Below are 15,074 nucleotides of genomic sequence, written 5' to 3'. Positions count from 1 at the left end.
GCTAGTCAGAACACTTTGATTGTGTGGAGGAAAAGCCAACCCTGGGGCAGTTGTACTTCTTATCCAGTTTCGGACAATTCCACTAAGTAGAGTTTTATTGTGTGGAGTAAGCAGGAACAAAGAATACTGTTTCCGCCCAGTTTCGAACAGGGGACCTTTCGCGTGTTAGGCGAACGTGATAACCACTACACTACGGAAACTGCTGAAGATGACTATTGTGCACGTGCCCAGGCTCAATGCACCATTCACACTTGACTGCAACCATTTCAGATGCCAGACAACATGATTTCCGAATGGATTCAGTCACAGCTGCTGTGTCATTGAGTGACAGTAAATGTCTACTTCACTTAAAGCCTCCCCTGTATAGCTCCAAGAATTCCCTTCATAGGCCGGAACAGCGGCACTTTTTTTTTATTTAGCCAAAAATGCTACTAGCGCAGTCCTCGTTAGTATAGTGGATAGTATCTCCGCTTGTCACGCGGAAGACCAGGGTTCGATTCCCTGACGGGGAGATTTCTACCAGTTGCTAGTAAGACAACAGCCATTTAACACAGAGACGATACATATTGAGCATGTTTCTGCTGTCAGAGACAGCTTCACATTGACGATATGATCCTCGGCATGCATGAAAGGTTGCACATCAGAATGGAAAATTCTGCTTCTTTTCATCCAGTTTGCTGGGAACGCTAGTCAGAACACTTTGATTGTGTGGAGGAAAAGCCAACCCTGGGGCAGTTGTACTTCTTATCCAGTTTCGGACAATTCCACGAAGTAGAGTTTTATTTTGTGGAGTAAGCAGGAACAAAGAATACTGTTTGCGCCCAATTTCGAACTGAGGACCTTTCGCGTGTGAAGCAAACGTGATAACCACTACACTACGGAAACTGCTGAAGATGACTTTTATGCACGTGCCCAGGCTCAATGCACCATTCACACTTGACTGCAACCATTTCAGATGCCAGACAACATGATTTCCGAATGGATTCAGTCACAGCTGCTGTGTCATTGAGTGACAGTAAATGTCTACTTCACTTAAAGCCTCCCCTGTATAGCTCCAAGAATTCCCTTCATAGGCCGGAACAGCGGCACTTTTTTTTATTTAGCCAAAAATGCTATTAGCACAGTCCTCGTTAGTATAGTGGATAGTATCTCCGCTTGTCACGCGGAAAACCAGGGTTCGATTCCCTGACGGGGAGTTTTCTACCAGTTGCTAGTAAGACAACAGCCATTTAACACAGAGACGATACATATTGAGCATGTTTCTGCTGTCAGAGACAGCTTCACATTGACGATATGATCCTCTACCTCGGCATGCATGAAAGGTTGCACATCAGAATGGAAAATTCTGCTTCTTTTCATCCAGTTTGCTGGGAACGCTAGTCAGAACACTTTGATTGTGTGAAGGAAAAGCCAACCCTGGGGCAGTTGTACTTCTTATCCAGTTTCGGACAATTCCACTAAGTAGAGTTTTATTTTGTGGAGTAAGCAGGAACAAAGAATACTGTTTCCGCCCAGTTTCGAGCAGGGGACCTTTCGCGTGTTAGGCGAACGTGATAACCACTACACTACGGAAACTGCTGAAGATGACTATTGTGCACGTGCCCAGGCTCAATGCACCATTCACACTTGACTGCAACCATTTCAGATGCCAGACAACATGATTTCCGAATGGATTCAGTCACAGCTGCTGTGTCATTGAGTGACAGTAAATGTCTACTTCACTTAAAGCCTCCCCTGTATAGCTCCAAGAATTCCCTTCATAGGCCGGAACAGCGGCACTTTTTTTTTATTTAGCCAAAAATGCTACTAGCGCAGTCCTCGTTAGTATAGTGGATAGTATCTCCGCTTGTCATGCGGAAGACTAGGGTTCGATTCCCTGACGGGGAGATTTCTACCAGTTGCTAGTAAGACAACAGCCATTTAACACAGAGACGATACATATTGAGCATGTTTCTGCTGTCAGAGACAGCTTCACATTGACGATATAATCCTCTACCTCGGCATGCATGAAAGGTTGGACATCAGAATGGAAAATTCTGCTTCTTTTCATCCAGTTTGCTGGGAACGCTAGTCAGAACACTTTGATTGTGTGGAGGAAAAGCCAACCCTGGGGCAGTTGTACTTCTTATCCAGTTTCGGACAATTCCACTAAGTAGAGATTTATTGTGTGGAGTAAGCAGGAACAAAGAATACTGTTTCCGCCCAGTTTCTAACAGGGGACCCTTCGCGTGTGAAGCGAACGTGATAACCACTACACTACGGAAACTGCTGAAGATGACTTTTATGCACGTGCCCAGGCTCAATGCACCATTCACACTTGACTGCAAACATTTCAGATGCCAGACAACATGATTTCCGAATGGATTCAGTCACAGCTGCTGTGTCATTGAGTGACAGTAAATGTCTACTTCACTTAAAGCCTCCCCTGTATAGCTCCAAGAATTCCCTTCATAGGCCGGAACAACGGCACTTTTTTTTTATTTAGCCAAAAATGCTACTAGCGCTGTCCTCGTTAGTATAGTGGATAGTATCTCCGCTTGTCACGCGGAAAACCAGGGTTCGATTCCCTGACGGGGAGTTTTCTACCAGTTGCTAGTAAGACAACAGCCATTTAACACAGAGACGATACATATTGAGCATGTTTCTGCTGTCAGAGACAGCTTCACATTGACGATATGATCCTCTACCTCGGCATGCATGAAAGGTTGCACATCAGAATGGAAAATTCTGCTTCTTTTCATCCAGTTTGCTGGGAACGCTAGTCAGAACACTTTGATTGTGTGAAGGAAAAGCCAACCCTGGGGCAGTTGTACTTCTTATCCAGTTTCGGACAATTCCACTAAGTAGAGTTTTATTTTGTGGAGTAAGCAGGAACAAAGAATACTGTTTCCGCCCAGTTTCGAGCAGGGGACCTTTCGCGTGTTAGGCGAACGTGATAACCACTACACTACGGAAACTGCTGAAGATGACTATTGTGCACGTGCCCAGGCTCAATGCACCATTCACACTTGACTGCAACCATTTCAGATGCCAGACAACATGATTTCCGAATGGATTCAGTCACAGCTGCTGTGTCATTGAGTGACAGTAAATGTCTACTTCACTTAAAGCCTCCCCTGTATAGCTCCAAGAATTCCCTTCATAGGCCGGAACAGCGGCACTTTTTTTTTATTTAGCCAAAAATGCTACTAGCGCAGTCCTCGTTAGTATAGTGGATAGTATCTCCGCTTGTCACGCGGAAGACCAGGGTTCGATTCCCTGACGGGGAGATTTCTACCAGTTGCTAGTAAGACAACAGCCATTTAACACAGAGACGATACATATTGAGCATGTTTCTGCTGTCAGAGACAGCTTCACATTGACGATATGATCCTCTACCTCGGCATGCATGAAAGGTTGCACATCAGAATGGAAAATTCTGCTTCTTTTCATCCAGTTTGCTGGGAACGCTAGTCAGAACACTTTGATTGTGTGGAGGAAAAGCCAACCCTGGGGCAGTTGTACTTCTTATCCAGTTTCGGACAATTCCACTAAGTAGAGTTTTATTTTGTGGAGTAAGCAGGAACAAAGAATACTGTTTCCGCCCAGTTTCGAACAGGTGACCTTTCGCGTGTGAAGCTAACGTGATAACCACTACACTACGGAAACTGCTGAAAATAACTTTTATGCACGTGCCCAGGCTCAATGCACCATTCACACTTGACTGCAAACATTTCAGATGCCAGACAACATGATTTCCGAATGGATTCAGTCACAGCTGCTGTGTCATTGAGTGACAGTAAATGTCTACTTCACTTAAAGCCTCCCCTGTATAGCTCCAAGAATTCCCTTCATAGGCCGGAACAACGGCACTTTTTTTTTATTTAGCCAAAAATGCTACTAGCGCTGTCTTCGTTAGTATAGTGGATAGTATCTCCGCTTGTCATGCGGAAGACTAGGGTTCGATTCCCTGACGGGGAGATTTCTACCAGTTGCTAGTAAGACAACAGCCATTTAACACAGAGACGATACATATTGAGCATGTTTCTGCTGTCAGAGACAGCTTCACATTGACGATATAATCCTCTACCTCGGCATGCATGAAAGGTTGGACATCAGAATGGAAAATTCTGCTTCTTTTCATCCAGTTTGCTGGGAACGCTAGTCAGAACACTTTGATTGTGTGGAGGAAAAGCCAACCCTGGGGCAGTTGTACTTCTTATCCAGTTTCGGACAATTCCACTAAGTAGAGATTTATTGTGTGGAGTAAGCAGGAACAAAGAATACTGTTTCCGCCCAGTTTCGAACAGGGGACCTTTCGCGTGTGAAGCGAACGTGATAACCACTACACTACGGAAACTGCTGAAGATGACTTTTATGCACGTGCCCAGGCTCAATGCACCATTCACACTTGACTGCAAACATTTCAGATGCCAGACAACATGATTTCCGAATGGATTCAGTCACAGCTGCTGTGTCATTGAGTGACAGTAAATGTCTACTTCACTTAAAGCCTCCCCTGTATAGCTCCAAGAATTCCCTTCATAGGCCGGAACAACGGCACTTTTTTTTTATTTAGCCAAAAATGCTACTAGCGCTGTCCTCGTTAGTATAGTGGATAGTATCTCCGCTTGTCACGCGGAAGACCAGGGTTCGATTCCCTGACGGGGAGATTTCAACCAGTTGCTAGTAAGACAACAGCCATTTAACACAGAGACGATACATATTGAGCATGTTTCTGCTGTCAGAGACAGCTTCACATTGACGATATGATCCTCTACCTCGGCATGCATGAAAGGTTGCACATCAGAATGGAAAATTCTGCTTCTTTTCATCCAGTTTGCTGGGAACGCTAGTCAGAACACTTTGATTGTGTGGAGGAAAAGCCAACCCTGGGGCAGTTGTACTTCTTATCCAGTTTCGGACAATTCCACTAAGTAGAGTTTTATTTTGTGGAGTAAGCAGGAACAAAGAATACTGTTTCCGCCCAGTTTCGAACAGGGGACCTTTCGCGTGTGAAGCGAACGTGATAACCACTACACTACGGAAACTGCTGAAGATGACTTTTATGCACGTGCCCAGGCTCAATGCACCATTCACACTTGACTGCAAACATTTCAGATGCCAGACAACATGATTTCCGAATGGATTCAGTCACAGCTGCTGTGTCATTGAGTGACAGTAAATGTCTACTTCACTTAAAGCCTCCCCTGTATAGCTCCAAGAATTCCCTTCATAGGCCGGAACAACGGCACTTTTTTTTTATTTAGCCAAAAATGCTACTAGCGCTGTCTTCGTTAGTATAGTGGATAGTATCTCCGCTTGTCATGCGGAAGACTAGGGTTCGATTCCCTGACGGGGAGATTTCTACCAGTTGCTAGTAAGACAACAGCCATTTAACACAGAGACGATACATATTGAGCATGTTTCTGCTGTCAGAGACAGCTTCACATTGACGATATAATCCTCTACCTCGGCATGCATGAAAGGTTGGACATCAGAATGGAAAATTCTGCTTCTTTTCATCCAGTTTGCTGGGAACGCTAGTCAGAACACTTTGATTGTGTGGAGGAAAAGCCAACCCTGGGGCAGTTGTACTTCTTATCCAGTTTCGGACAATTCCACTAAGTAGAGATTTATTGTGTGGAGTAAGCAGGAACAAAGAATACTGTTTCCGCCCAGTTTCGAACAGGGGACCTTTCGCGTGTGAAGCGAACGTGATAACCACTACACTACGGAAACTGCTGAAGATGACTTTTATGCACGTGCCCAGGCTCAATGCACCATTCACACTTGACTGCAAACATTTCAGATGCCAGACAACATGATTTCCGAATGGATTCAGTCACAGCTGCTGTGTCATTGAGTGACAGTAAATGTCTACTTCACTTAAAGCCTCCCCTGTATAGCTCCAAGAATTCCCTTCATAGGCCGGAACAACGGCACTTTTTTTTTATTTAGCCAAAAATGCTACTAGCGCTGTCTTCGTTAGTATAGTGGATAGTATCTCCGCTTGTCATGCGGAAGACTAGGGTTCGATTCCCTGACGGGGAGATTTCTACCAGTTGCTAGTAAGACAACAGCCATTTAACACAGAGACGATACATATTGAGCATGTTTCTGCTGTCAGAGACAGCTTCACATTGACGATATAATCCTCTACCTCGGCATGCATGAAAGGTTGGACATCAGAATGGAAAATTCTGCTTCTTTTCATCCAGTTTGCTGGGAACGCTAGTCAGAACACTTTGATTGTGTGGAGGAAAAGCCAACCCTGGGGCAGTTGTACTTCTTATCCAGTTTCGGACAATTCCACTAAGTAGAGATTTATTGTGTGGAGTAAGCAGGAACAAAGAATACTGTTTCCGCCCAGTTTCGAACAGGGGACCTTTCGCGTGTGAAGCGAACGTGATAACCACTACACTACGGAAACTGCTGAAGATGACTTTTATGCACGTGCCCAGGCTCAATGCACCATTCACACTTGACTGCAAACATTTCAGATGCCAGACAACATGATTTCCGAATGGATTCAGTCACAGCTGCTGTGTCATTGAGTGACAGTAAATGTCTACTTCACTTAAAGCCTCCCCTGTATAGCTCCAAGAATTCCCTTCATAGGCCGGAACAACGGCACTTTTTTTTTATTTAGCCAAAAATGCTACTAGCGCTGTCCTCGTTAGTATAGTGGATAGTATCTCCGCTTGTCACGCGGAAGACCAGGGTTCGATTCCCTGACGGGGAGATTTCAACCAGTTGCTAGTAAGACAACAGCCATTTAACACAGAGACGATACATATTGAGCATGTTTCTGCTGTCAGAGACAGCTTCACATTGACGATATGATCCTCTACCTCGGCATGCATGAAAGGTTGCACATCAGAATGGAAAATTCTGCTTCTTTTCATCCAGTTTGCTGGGAACGCTAGTCAGAACACTTTGATTGTGTGGAGGAAAAGCCAACCCTGGGGCAGTTGTACTTCTTATCCAGTTTCGGACAATTCCACTAAGTAGAGTTTTATTTTGTGGAGTAAGCAGGAACAAAGAATACTGTTTCCGCCCAGTTTCGAACAGGGGACCTTTCGCGTGTGAAGCGAACGTGATAACCACTACACTACGGAAACTGCTGAAGATGACTTTTATGCACGTGCCCAGGCTCAATGCACCATTCACACTTGACTGCAAACATTTCAGATGCCAGACAACATGATTTCCGAATGGATTCAGTCACAGCTGCTGTGTCATTGAGTGACAGTAAATGTCTACTTCACTTAAAGCCTCCCCTGTATAGCTCCAAGAATTCCCTTCATAGGCCGGAACAACGGCACTTTTATTTTATTTAGCCAAAAATGCTACTAGCGCTGTCCTCGTTAGTATAGTGGATAGTATCTCCGCTTGTCATGCGGAAGACTAGGGTTCGATTCCCTGACGGGGAGATTTCTACCAGTTGCTAGTAAGACAACAGCCATTTAACACAGAGACGATACATATTGAGCATGTTTCTGCTGTCAGAGACAGCTTCACATTGACGATATAATCCTCTACCTCGGCATGCATGAAAGGTTGGACATCAGAATGGAAAATTCTGCTTCTTTTCATCCAGTTTGCTGGGAACGCTAGTCAGAACACTTTGATTGTGTGGAGGAAAAGCCAACCCTGGGGCAGTTGTACTTCTTATCCAGTTTCGGACAATTCCACTAAGTAGAGATTTATTGTGTGGAGTAAGCAGGAACAAAGAATACTGTTTCCGCCCAGTTTCTAACAGGGGACCCTTCGCGTGTGAAGCGAACGTGATAACCACTACACTACGGAAACTGCTGAAGATGACTTTTATGCACGTGCCCAGGCTCAATGCACCATTCACACTTGACTGCAAACATTTCAGATGCCAGACAACATGATTTCCGAATGGATTCAGTCACAGCTGCTGTGTCATTGAGTGACAGTAAATGTCTACTTCACTTAAAGCCTCCCCTGTATAGCTCCAAGAATTCCCTTCATAGGCCGGAACAACGGCACTTTTATTTTATTTAGCCAAAAATGCTACTAGCGCTGTCCTCGTTAGTATAGTGGATAGTATCTCCGCTTGTCATGCGGAAGACTAGGGTTCGATTCCCTGACGGGGAGATTTCTACCAGTTGCTAGTAAGACAACAGCCATTTAACACAGAGACGATACATATTGAGCATGTTTCTGCTGTCAGAGACAGCTTCACATTGACGATATAATCCTCTACCTCGGCATGCATGAAAGGTTGGACATCAGAATGGAAAATTCTGCTTCTTTTCATCCAGTTTGCTGGGAACGCTAGTCAGAACACTTTGATTGTGTGGAGGAAAAGCCAACCCTGGGGCAGTTGTACTTCTTATCCAGTTTCGGACAATTCCACTAAGTAGAGATTTATTGTGTGGAGTAAGCAGGAACAAAGAATACTGTTTCCGCCCAGTTTCTAACAGGGGACCCTTCGCGTGTGAAGCGAACGTGATAACCACTACACTACGGAAACTGCTGAAGATGACTTTTATGCACGTGCCCAGGCTCAATGCACCATTCACACTTGACTGCAAACATTTCAGATGCCAGACAACATGATTTCCGAATGGATTCAGTCACAGCTGCTGTGTCATTGAGTGACAGTAAATGTCTACTTCACTTAAAGCCTCCCCTGTATAGCTCCAAGAATTCCCTTCATAGGCCGGAACAACGGCACTTTTATTTTATTTAGCCAAAAATGCTACTAGCGCTGTCCTCGTTAGTATAGTGGATAGTATCTCCGCTTGTCATGCGGAAGACTAGGGTTCGATTCCCTGACGGGGAGATTTCTACCAGTTGCTAGTAAGACAACAGCCATTTAACACAGAGACGATACATATTGAGCATGTTTCTGCTGTCAGAGACAGCTTCACATTGACGATATAATCCTCTACCTCGGCATGCATGAAAGGTTGGACATCAGAATGGAAAATTCTGCTTCTTTTCATCCAGTTTGCTGGGAACGCTAGTCAGAACACTTTGATTGTGTGGAGGAAAAGCCAACCCTGGGGCAGTTGTACTTCTTATCCAGTTTCGGACAATTCCACTAAGTAGAGATTTATTGTGTGGAGTAAGCAGGAACAAAGAATACTGTTTCCGCCCAGTTTCTAACAGGGGACCCTTCGCGTGTGAAGCGAACGTGATAACCACTACACTACGGAAACTGCTGAAGATGACTTTTATGCACGTGCCCAGGCTCAATGCACCATTCACACTTGACTGCAAACATTTCAGATGCCAGACAACATGATTTCCGAATGGATTCAGTCACAGCTGCTGTGTCATTGAGTGACAGTAAATGTCTACTTCACTTAAAGCCTCCCCTGTATAGCTCCAAGAATTCCCTTCATAGGCCGGAACAACGGCACTTTTTTTTTATTTAGCCAAAAATGCTACTAGCGCTGTCCTCGTTAGTATAGTGGATAGTATCTCCGCTTGTCACGCGGAAGACCAGGGTTCGATTCCCTGACGGGGAGATTTCTACCAGTTGCTGGTAAGACAACAGCCATTTAACACAGAGACGATACTTATTGAGCATGTTTCTGCTGTCAGAGACAGCTTCACATTGACGATATAATCCTCTACCTCGGCATGCATGAAAGGTTGCACATCAGAATGGAAAATTCTGCTTCTTTTCATCCAGTTTGCTGGGAACGCTAGTCAGAACACTTTGATTGTGTGGAGGAAAAGCCAACCCTGGGGCAGTTGTACTTCTTATCCAGTTTCGGACAATTCCACTAAGTAGAGTTTTATTTTGTGGAGTAAGCAGGAACAAAGAATACTGTTTCCGCCCAGTTTCGAACAGGGGACCTTTCGCGTGTTAGGCGAACGTGATAACCACTACACTACGGAAACTGCTGAAGATGACTATTGTGCACGTGCCCAGGCTCAATGCACCATTCACACTTGACTGCAAACATTTCAGATGCCAGACAACATGATTTCCGAATGGATTCAGTCACAGCTGCTGTGTCATTGAGTGACAGTAAATGTCTACTTCACTTAAAGCCTCCCCTGTATAGCTTCAAGAATTCCCTTCATAGGCCGGAACAACGGCACTTTTTTTTTATTTAGCCAAAAATGCTACTAGCGCAGTCCTCGTTAGTATAGTGGATAGTATCTCCGCTTGTCACGCGGAAGACCAGGGTTCGATTCCCTGACGGGGAGATTTCTACCAGTTGCTAGTAAGACAACAGCCATTTAACACAGAGACGATACTTATTGAGCATGTTTCTGCTGTCAGAGACAGCTTCACATTGACGATATGATCCTCTACCTCGGCATGCATGAAAGGTTGCACATCAGAATGGAAAATTCTGCTTCTTTTCATCCAGTTTGCTGGGAACGCTAGTCAGAACACTTTGATTGTGTGGAGGAAAAGCCAACCCTGGGGCAGTTGTACTTCTTATCCAGTTTCGGACAATTCCACTAAGTAGAGTTTTATTTTGTGGAGTAAGCAGGAACAAAGAATACTGTTTCCGCCCAGTTTCGAAGAGGGGACCTTTCGCGTGTGAAGCGAACGTGATAACCACTACACTACGGAAACTGCTGAAAATGACTTTTATGCACGTGCCCAGGCTCAATGCACCATTCACACTTGACTGCAAACATTTCAGATGCCAGACAACATGATTTCCGAATGGATTCAGTCACAGCTGCTGTGTCATTGAGTGACAGTAAATGTCTACTTCACTTAAAGCCTCCCCTGCATAGCTTCAAGAATTCCCTTCATAGGCCGGAACAACGGCACTTTTTTTTTATTTAGCCAAAAATGCTACTAGCGCAGTCCTCGTTAGTATAGTGGATAGTATCTCCGCTTGTCACGCGGAAGACCAGGGTTCGATTCCCTGAAGGGGAGATTTCTACCAGTTGCTAGTAAGACAACAGCCATTTAACACAGAGACGATACTTATTGAGCATGTTTCTGCTGTCAGAGACAGCTTCACATTGACGATATGATCCTCTACCTCGGCATGCATGAAAGGTTGCACATCAGAATGGAAAATTCTGCTTCTTTTCATCCAGTTTGCTGGGAACGCTAGTCAGAACACTTTGATTGTGTGGAGGAAAAGCCAACCCTGGGGCAGTTGTACTTCTTATCCAGTTTCAGACAATTCCACTAAGTAGAGTTTTATTTTGTGGAGTAAGCAGGAACAAAGAATACTGTTTCCGCCCAGTTTCGAACAGGGGACCTTTCGCGTGTGAAGCGAACGTGATAACCACTACACTACGGAAACTGCTGAAGATGACTATTGTGCACGTGCCCAGGCTCAATGCACCATTCACACTTGACTGCAACCATTTCAGATGCCAGACAACATGATTTCCGAATGGATTCAGTCACAGCTGCTGTGTCATTGAGTGACAGTAAATGTCTACTACACTTAAAGCCTCCCCTGTATAGCTCCAAGAATTCCCTTCATAGGTCGGAACAGCGGCACTTTTTTTTATTTAGCCAAAAATGCTATTAGCACAGTCCTCGTTAGTATAGTGGATAGTATCTCCGCTTGTCATGCGGAAGACTAGGGTTCGATTCCCTGAAGGGGAGATTTCTACCAGTTGCTAGTAAGACAACAGCCATTTAACACAGAGACGATACATATTGAGCATGTTTCTGCTGTCAGAGACAGCTTCACATTGACGATATAATCCTCTACCTCGGCATGCATGAAAGGTTGCACATCAGAATGGAAAATTCTGCTTCTTTTCATCCAGTTTGCTGGGAACGCTAGTCAGAACACTTTGATTGTGTGGAGGAAAAGCCAACCCTGGGGCAGTTGTACTTCTTATCCAGTTTCGGACAATTCCACTAAGTAGAGTTTTATTTTGTGGAGTAAGCAGGAACAAAGAATACTGTTTCCGCCCAGTTTCGAACAGGGGACCTTTCGCGTGTTAGGCGAACGTGATAACCACTACACTACGGAAACTGCTGAAGATGACTATTGTGCACGTGCCCAGGCTCAATGCACCATTCACACTTGACTGCAAACATTTCAGATGCCAGACAACATGATTTCCGAATGGATTCAGTCACAGCTGCTGTGTCATTGAGTGACAGTAAATGTCTACTTCACTTAAAGCCTCCCCTGTATAGCTTCAAGAATTCCCTTCATAGGCCCGAACAACGGCACTTTTTTTTTATTTAGCCAAAAATGCTACTAGCGCAGTCCTCGTTAGTATAGTGGATAGTATCTCCGCTTGTCACGCGGAAGACCAGGGTTCGATTCCCTGACGGGGAGATTTCTACCAGTTGCTAGTAAGACAACAGCCATTTAACACAGAGACGATACTTATTGAGCATGTTTCTGCTGTCAGAGACAGCTTCACATTGACGATATGATCCTCTACCTCGGCATGCATGAAAGGTTGCACATCAGAATGGAAAATTCTGCTTCTTTTCATCCAGTTTGCTGGGAACGCTAGTCAGAACACTTTGATTGTGTGGAGGAAAAGCCAACCCTGGGGCAGTTGTACTTCTTATCCAGTTTCGGACAATTCCACTAAGTAGAGTTTTATTTTGTGGAGTAAGCAGGAACAAAGAATACTGTTTCCGCCCAGTTTCGAAGAGGGGACCTTTCGCGTGTTAGGCGAACGTGATAACCACTACACTACGGAAACTGCTGAAGATAACTATTGTGCACGTGCCCAGGCTCAATGCACCATTCACACTTGACTGCAAACATTTCAGATGCCAGACAACATGATTTCCGAATGGATTCAGTCACAGCTGCTGTGTCATTGAGTGACAGTAAATGTCTACTTCACTTAAAGCCTCCCCTGCATAGCTTCAAGAATTCCCTTCATAGGCCGGAACAACGGCACTTTTTTTTTATTTAGCCAAAAATGCTACTAGCGCAGTCCTCGTTAGTATAGTGGATAGTATCTCCGCTTGTCACGCGGAAGACCAGGGTTCGATTCCCTGAAGGGGAGATTTCTACCAGTTGCTAGTAAGACAACAGCCATTTAACACAGAGACGATACTTATTGAGCATGTTTCTGCTGTCAGAGACAGCTTCACATTGACGATATGATCCTCTACCTCGGCATGCATGAAAGGTTGCACATCAGAATGGAAAATTCTGCTTCTTTTCATCCAGTTTGCTGGGAACGCTAGTCAGAACACTTTGATTGTGTGGAGGAAAAGCCAACCCTGGGGCAGTTGTACTTCTTATCCAGTTTCAGACAATTCCACTAAGTAGAGTTTTATTTTGTGGAGTAAGCAGGAACAAAGAATACTGTTTCCGCCCAGTTTCGAACAGGGGACCTTTCGCGTGTGAAGCGAACGTGATAACCACTACACTACGGAAACTGCTGAAGATGACTATTGTGCACGTGCCCAGGCTCAATGCACCATTCACACTTGACTGCAACCATTTCAGATGCCAGACAACATGATTTCCGAATGGATTCAGTCACAGCTGCTGTGTCATTGAGTGACAGTAAATGTCTACTACACTTAAAGCCTCCCCTGTATAGCTTCAAGAATTCCCTTCATAGGTCGGAACAACGGCACTTTTTTTTTATTTAGCCAAAAATGCTACTAGCGCAGTCCTCGTTAGTATAGTGGATAGTATCTCCGCTTGTCACGCGGAAGACCAGGGTTCGATTCCCTGAAGGGGAGATTTCTACCAGTTGCTAGTAAGACAACAGCCATTTAACACAGAGACGATACTTATTGAGCATGTTTCTGCTGTCAGAGACAGCTTCACATTGACGATATGATCCTCTACCTCGGCATGCATGAAAGGTTGCACATCAGAATGGAAAATTCTGCTTCTTTTCATCCAGTTTGCTGGGAACGCTAGTCAGAACACTTTGATTGTGTGGAGGAAAAGCCAACCCTGGGGCAGTTGTACTTCTTATCCAGTTTCAGACAATTCCACTAAGTAGAGTTTTATTTTGTGGAGTAAGCAGGAACAAAGAATACTGTTTCCACCCAGTTTCGAACAGGGGACCTTTCGCGTGTGAAGCGAACGTGATAACCACTACACTACGGAAACTGCTGAAGATGACTATTGTGCACGTGCCCAGGCTCAATGCACCATTCACACTTGACTGCAACCATTTCAGATGCCAGACAACATGATTTCCGAATGGATTCAGTCACAGCTGCTGTGTCATTGAGTGACAGTAAATGTCTACTACACTTAAAGCCTCCCCTGTATAGCTCCAAGAATTCCCTTCATAGGCCGGAACAGCGGCACTTTTTTTTATTTAGCCAAAAATGCTATTAGCACAGTCCTCGTTAGTATAGTGGATAGTATCTCCGCTTGTCACGCGGAAGACCAGGGTTCGATTCCCTGACGGGGAGTTTTCTACCAGTTGCGTGTAAGACAACAGCCATTTAACACAGAGACGATACATATTGAGAATGTTCCTGCTGTCAGAGACAGCTTCACATTGACGATATGATCCTCTACCTCGGCATGCATGAAAGGTTGCACATCAGAATGGAAAATTCTGCTTCTTTTCATCCAGTTTGCTGGGAACGCTAGTCAGAACACTTTGATTGTGTGGAGGAAAAGCCAACCCTGGGGCAGTTGTACTTCTTATCCAGTTTCGGACAATTCCACTAAGTAGAGTTTTATTTTGTGGAGTAAGCAGGAACAAAGAATACTGTTTCCGCCCAGTTTCGAAGAGGGGACCTTTCGCGTGTTAGGCGAACGTGATAACCACTACACTACGGAAACTGCTGAAGATAACTATTGTGCACGTGCCCAGGCTCAATGCACCATTCACACTTGACTGCAAACATTTCAGATGCCAGACAACATGATTTCCGAATGGATTCAGTCACAGCTGCTGTGTCATTGAGTGACAGTAAATGTCTACTTCACTTAAAGCCTCCCCTGTATAGCTTCAAGAATTCCCTTCATAGGCCGGAACAACGGCACTTTTTTTTTATTTAGCCAAAAATGCTACTAGCGCAGTCCTCGTTAGTATAGTGGATAGTATCTCCGCTTGTCACGCGGAAGACCAGGGTTCGATTCCCTGAAGGGGAGATTTCTACCAGTTGCTAGTAAGACAACAGCCATTTAACACAAAGACGATACTTATTGAGC

The 15,074-nt window shown here is 44.7% G+C and overlaps 15 non-coding genes across 15 annotated transcripts; all 15 read right to left on the bottom strand.

The window, feature by feature from the left end:
• Positions 1 to 127: 127 nt before the first annotated feature.
• trnav-aac (transfer RNA valine (anticodon AAC)) lies at positions 128 to 200 on the bottom strand. Its single transcript has one exon. It is a non-coding gene; the product is annotated as a tRNA-Val (tRNA).
• Positions 201 to 1,502: 1,302 nt separating this feature from the next.
• trnav-aac (transfer RNA valine (anticodon AAC)) lies at positions 1,503 to 1,575 on the bottom strand. The gene has a single exon. It is a non-coding gene; the product is annotated as a tRNA-Val (tRNA).
• Positions 1,576 to 2,884: 1,309 nt separating this feature from the next.
• On the bottom strand, positions 2,885 to 2,957 carry trnav-aac (transfer RNA valine (anticodon AAC)). The gene has a single exon. It is a non-coding gene; the product is annotated as a tRNA-Val (tRNA).
• Positions 2,958 to 4,266: 1,309 nt separating this feature from the next.
• trnav-cac (transfer RNA valine (anticodon CAC)) lies at positions 4,267 to 4,339 on the bottom strand. Its single transcript has one exon. It is a non-coding gene; the product is annotated as a tRNA-Val (tRNA).
• A 618-nt stretch (positions 4,340 to 4,957) lies between these two features.
• Positions 4,958 to 5,030, bottom strand: trnav-cac (transfer RNA valine (anticodon CAC)). Its single transcript has one exon. It is a non-coding gene; the product is annotated as a tRNA-Val (tRNA).
• A 618-nt stretch (positions 5,031 to 5,648) lies between these two features.
• On the bottom strand, positions 5,649 to 5,721 carry trnav-cac (transfer RNA valine (anticodon CAC)). Its single transcript has one exon. It is a non-coding gene; the product is annotated as a tRNA-Val (tRNA).
• Positions 5,722 to 6,339: 618 nt separating this feature from the next.
• trnav-cac (transfer RNA valine (anticodon CAC)) lies at positions 6,340 to 6,412 on the bottom strand. Its single transcript has one exon. It is a non-coding gene; the product is annotated as a tRNA-Val (tRNA).
• Positions 6,413 to 7,030: 618 nt separating this feature from the next.
• trnav-cac (transfer RNA valine (anticodon CAC)) lies at positions 7,031 to 7,103 on the bottom strand. The gene has a single exon. It is a non-coding gene; the product is annotated as a tRNA-Val (tRNA).
• A 2,691-nt stretch (positions 7,104 to 9,794) lies between these two features.
• trnav-aac (transfer RNA valine (anticodon AAC)) lies at positions 9,795 to 9,867 on the bottom strand. Its single transcript has one exon. It is a non-coding gene; the product is annotated as a tRNA-Val (tRNA).
• A 1,309-nt stretch (positions 9,868 to 11,176) lies between these two features.
• Positions 11,177 to 11,249, bottom strand: trnav-cac (transfer RNA valine (anticodon CAC)). Its single transcript has one exon. It is a non-coding gene; the product is annotated as a tRNA-Val (tRNA).
• A 617-nt stretch (positions 11,250 to 11,866) lies between these two features.
• On the bottom strand, positions 11,867 to 11,939 carry trnav-aac (transfer RNA valine (anticodon AAC)). The gene has a single exon. It is a non-coding gene; the product is annotated as a tRNA-Val (tRNA).
• Positions 11,940 to 12,557: 618 nt separating this feature from the next.
• On the bottom strand, positions 12,558 to 12,630 carry trnav-aac (transfer RNA valine (anticodon AAC)). The gene has a single exon. It is a non-coding gene; the product is annotated as a tRNA-Val (tRNA).
• A 618-nt stretch (positions 12,631 to 13,248) lies between these two features.
• trnav-cac (transfer RNA valine (anticodon CAC)) lies at positions 13,249 to 13,321 on the bottom strand. The gene has a single exon. It is a non-coding gene; the product is annotated as a tRNA-Val (tRNA).
• A 618-nt stretch (positions 13,322 to 13,939) lies between these two features.
• Positions 13,940 to 14,012, bottom strand: trnav-cac (transfer RNA valine (anticodon CAC)). The gene has a single exon. It is a non-coding gene; the product is annotated as a tRNA-Val (tRNA).
• Positions 14,013 to 14,629: 617 nt separating this feature from the next.
• trnav-aac (transfer RNA valine (anticodon AAC)) lies at positions 14,630 to 14,702 on the bottom strand. The gene has a single exon. It is a non-coding gene; the product is annotated as a tRNA-Val (tRNA).
• Positions 14,703 to 15,074: the final 372 nt, after the last annotated feature.

The sequence above is a fragment of the Anarhichas minor genome, unplaced genomic scaffold (genome assembly GCF_050575085.1).
Source record: "Anarhichas minor isolate MPS153535 unplaced genomic scaffold, ASM5057508v1 ptg000136l, whole genome shotgun sequence".
In the NCBI taxonomy this organism is placed as follows: Eukaryota; Metazoa; Chordata; class Actinopteri; order Perciformes; family Anarhichadidae; genus Anarhichas; species Anarhichas minor.
Note: the sequence above shows the minus strand (reverse complement) of the source record. Positions and strands in the feature narration are given on the sequence as shown.